This window comes from Marmota monax, unplaced genomic scaffold, assembly GCF_021218885.2.
Source record: "Marmota monax isolate L192 unplaced genomic scaffold, Marmota_monax_Labrador192_F-V1.1 WCK01_AAM20220418_F8-fsc00086, whole genome shotgun sequence".
Lineage (NCBI taxonomy): Eukaryota > Metazoa > Chordata > Mammalia > Rodentia > Sciuridae > Marmota > Marmota monax.
In genome coordinates, this window is record NW_026693086.1 from 2,778,234 (window position 1) to 2,782,963 (window position 4,730).

Here is a 4,730-nt window from a genome sequence, read left to right on the forward strand (position 1 = left end):
TAACAACTTTATCTCGACTCACATGGAGGAACCATAATTAGCTGGTCCCATCTGTTACTGATACCTGCTGGAGCCAGCCGTTCACACTTTGGCCAGATATTAGAGAGAGTGGGAGGGTTTGAGAAGGAAGCATTTCAAAAATAGCTCCCATTTTGTTGTTTCCAACATCTTGCCCCTGTGGAGTTGGTCTCCGACTTTGCTTCCTTCAGGTGTATACGGTTTGCTGTTAGTTGGCAAGGGAAGGTGTGAGCCAGTGAATGTGGTGTGTAGGATTTTCCCAGGAGCCAAGAGCTTTGATTTAAAGCGATAAGACCTGGTGTTTTTTTTTTTTTTTTTTTTTTTTAATATTGGAGATTAAACTCAGGGGCATTTGACCACTGAGCCACATCCCCATCCCTATTTTGTATTTTATTTAGGGACAGGGGCTCACTGAGTTGCTTAGTGCCTTGCCATTGCTGAGGCTGGCTTTGAACTCGAGATCCTCCTGCCTCAGCCTCCTGAGCCGCTGGCATTACAGGTGTGCACCACCATGTCCAGTTTAGACCTGGTGTATTTTATAGCCATAGCGAGGTACTTGTCCTAAGTCATGTCACAATGGAGGAGCCTAAGCTCAGATACTGAGGGGGGAAATATTTTCAGGGGGAAAGTCCAGTTTTGGAAGAACCAGAAAATGAGCCAACAGTTGGAGCCTCTTGGCTCAGGGAAGAGACTTGTCCAAAAGTCACGTAGCTAGAAAGGCCACAATGAGCTGGAATTTGCATGTAAGTCTTTCTAACTCCAGAACCTATCTTCTCAATTATTATACATCACAACTAATGGATGGAGTTTTGTGGACATCAGGGCTTGCAGGAATTAGGAAAGGCTGGGACAACTTCTGTTTTGTTGGAGGCCAAAACAGCCCTGCCAAAATGAGCTATTAAAAAAGAAATGTTTCCATTTACATAATTAATGCTTTTAATGTGCAAAGGTACGATGTGATCTAGTTGGGCTGTTCACAAGATAATTACTGGATTCATGAAATATTAATTCATAGTACACTACAAGTGGCAGAGAGTGGATGAGGGACATATATTGTGAGGGTCTCGACAGGAAGATACTCAGAATAAGATTATCCAAGGACAGTTTATATTTAAAGGACTCTGCAGATGTGTGGCAGTTGGGAAATCACAAAAGTCAACGCAGTTATCTAGTTGGTGGCAGCTACCTGTTACCATCTGGGGAGATGAGAACAAGTATGCTGGGTGTGACTCATCAGGGGCCACAGTCCACAGTGGGAGGTGACTTGCAGGAACTGGGGGTCAAATGACCTGACCTCACAATTCATTTTCTCTCTGGCTTCCTATAGATGTCCCCACTGGCAGACCAATCAGAAACCTGAGGACCTAGGCAAGGTTGGGTGTAGGATGTGCTAAGCATCTAGGGATCCGTGTCGAAGGAGGCCTCCCTTTCAGGATGAGGCTGGGGTACTCACAGAGCCCCGAGAGCCAGGACTTCCTGAAATGTTGCACCCTGACACCTCACTCCCCCTGTCCTTATCCCTGCCGTGAGGGTGGCATCTGGTGATGAGCCAAAAGGCTGATCCTCCAGAGAAGAGGTGGATGCATCTAACAGGAGAGTGGGAAGGTCTCCAACATGGAAAACCAGTTTAAAATTCTAAGATACACATTGTTCTTTCCCGTCAGACTCGGCTCTCTGACACTGTGTTTTATTAACCTCATTTGGAAAGAAAGTCAGAAGTCTGGATGTGAGACCTTCTGGACTCCTGCTTTTCATCCTGGTCCACAAGGGCTCATATCTGAACTCTCCTGTGGATTCATCCACCTCTTCTCTGGAGGATAAACCCTATTAGCTCTCCATGGATAGAAGCTCTTGGAAACCAAGCTATTTCCCTTTAGGGACACAGGCAACTGGACACAAAAGGGAGCTTCCCCACAGAATGTCCCCTTTGACTTGTACTGACTCCAGGCAAGCACCTCCCCACTCTTTGGTGGCTCTCTGAACACCCTGTTGCCTTTCCACTCGGCTCACCCACTGGTGAGCTCCTGGTGCTTCGCCCACCCCCTGTCACTGAGCCATTTCACACAAGTAGCTTTACAGTCAAGTTCCTTAACCCCCCATCTCACCTCTTTCCCCGCTGTCCTTTGCTTAATCCTTAGTTTGTTTGTCCTTCAGGCCGTCTGCTTGGTGGGTTCTCCCTTTGGGTTTTGTACTGCCACACACTGGTCCAAACCTAACTGTTAGATGCAAGTCTTTGCTGTCTCTCCAGAAGATCAGTGGGGGCTCCGTTTAACGGAGGCGTTTTGAATCTTCTTGCCCAATAAGCAGACTTTGTTTCCAACTCAAAACTATGGGGCCAGAGAGTTCTACAACATGATGTGATTTTGTTCTCTTATTGCATTTTCTTTCTATAAAAGGAATACCTGTGGGTGGCGTGGGGGGGTTAAACAGACCAGAGGTGCTCCAGCTGTTGGCGGGAGAGTCTTTAGCGCCAGCTCTGTGCACTTGGAGACCCTGGGGCACGTGAGACAAGTTGCAGTCCTTTCTGCTAAGGCAGGAAAAGCACTGTTGATCACAGGGTGAGGTTTTTCCTTCCCCCCAGTAGTAAGGGAAGACTGGGCTCAGTCATCTCGAGGGTGAACTTCTGGGGTCATTTTGGTGTTGGTGTCATAGTCATCTGTTATTTAATGTACACCTGTAGTAGGACATAATACGACCATAGAACGTATGTAGATCAGGGATAGTGAAGTGCAGCAAGTTTCTAAGGAATAAAGTATCCTAATAGACTGCAAATTGACTTCAGACTGACCTTCACCAGATCTGAAAGTTGCATCCAATGGATAAAAAGTCTTATATGGTATGCCGAAATAGCCCTCCACGCCAATGTTAAAAATAGAAGCTGTAGTGACAATTATATCCAATTTGGCTTTTCATTTATTGAGAATAATGACTCTCCACACCTGCAATGTGTTATTTGTAGAGAAGTGCTTGCAAGTTTCAGCTAGAAACCTTTTCTTGCATCTTATCATTTAGAACAATTATATGTAAAAAAAGCACAAAATTTAGAATTCCAAGCATCAATTCATAAAAGGAGTTTTTGTCTTTTTTTTTTTTTTAATGTCTTGCAACTTTGTAAAACTCAGTCCTGAAATCAACTCATGTATTTTTTTCTTTCCTAAATAATTTACATCGGCTGGCTTTACATTCTATGTCAAATAGGGACAAGACAAAATCTGTCTTAATCTTATGAAGACTGTAATAGGATCTTCATAGCCTACTATTTAATATTTTAGCATTATTTTCTACTTCTATTTAATATATTTATACTTATAAATATATATTTACTTTTTTTTTAATTTCTGAAAACAAGTTTTATTTAAATAAGGGTTAAAATATATTACATGACATTAAAACTGGAAGGGAAAAAGAAAAACAAAAACCAGTTTATCACTTCACATAGCACTGGGCAGTGGTTGCTAGTGAGTCGCAAGCCCCCCAGCTACCTACGGGACTGATAACATCAGTTAGGTATTAGTTCCCTTGTCACAGGTTTAACTGATATTAAGCTGGCCTCACATTCTGTGGTTTTGGACACCCCTTAGCTACAATGCATCTAGTTAAAAAAGAAGACCTTGGTGTTAAGCCAGATGTCACATCACCTCCCTGGAAGGAAGGTGGCCTCTGAGTTCTGCCCACCTGGTCAGGTTAGACACCAGGCATTCTTTTTAAAAAACAAAATGAACCCCCCCCAAAAAAAAAAAAAAAAACAAAACTACCAAAGGCCCCCTTCTAGGGGTACAGCTGCCTTACCCCATTCCTCCTGATCAGGTGAGGACACTCTTAGGGCAGGGGCCTCAGCTGAGGGAGAGTTGAGAAGCTTGTGGTCAGACACAGCCATCTGATCTTGGGGCTCTGGGTTTTGCTGAAACATCACGTTATGGCTTTGTTTCAGGGTAGACACTGCCAGGCACCTACTGCCTGACCTCTGTTTAAATGAGGGACTTCAAGACTCGACAGCATGGCTCGTTTCCGTTTATTGCATGAAGGAGTTACACTAGTCCAAGTTAAAAGCGGACCCCAAATGGTTACATTATACAAACTGTGAGGTTTTTAAACTTGTGACAAGGGACAGAAGGGAAATCCTCGCTTAAACTTCAGTGAGCCACAAGCACTTAAAACGCATGAACTGATCGTCCTTAGGCTGATGGTCCTTAGCCAGTCCAGTCTTTACCAGGAACTGGCATAGGTTCCTGTGCTGGTCACCCTGGAGCTGAATGACTCCTCCATATTCTGGATGCTCCATTACAGTACCATGGCAGGCAAATTTCTTCCTAAACGCCTTCACTAGTTTCTTTTTATCGTAATCATCAGCGATCCCTTGGACAGTAGTAAGGCTCTTCCAGCCGTTTCTCTTTGAATTTTTATATGGATATAATCCTCAGTGCCAGCAGGAAGCAGCTCATCACTATTACTTGCATCAGCAAAGGGGTCGAAGAGTGGAGGTTCTGGATAGCGGACATAGGATATGATTCCTTTTCCTCGAGGGGGAGGCTGCGGAGTCCTCTGCGGCGGCTCAGTGACTGGGGCTATATTTACATTTAATAGTGACATATAGAACATTGAAACAAAACATATAGAACATTAAAACAAAAATAAATCACTTATTTATCATTGCTAAAATGATTAAAAAGTCCCAAAGGGCCTACAATAATTTTAATTTATTATTATTATAA

The 4,730-nt window shown here is 43.6% G+C and overlaps 1 pseudogene; it reads right to left on the bottom strand.

Annotated features, from left to right (window-relative positions):
- Nucleotides 1-4,144: 4,144 nt before the first annotated feature.
- LOC124099343 (eukaryotic translation initiation factor 1-like) lies at nucleotides 4,145-4,517 on the bottom strand (annotated as a pseudogene).
- Nucleotides 4,518-4,730: the final 213 nt, after the last annotated feature.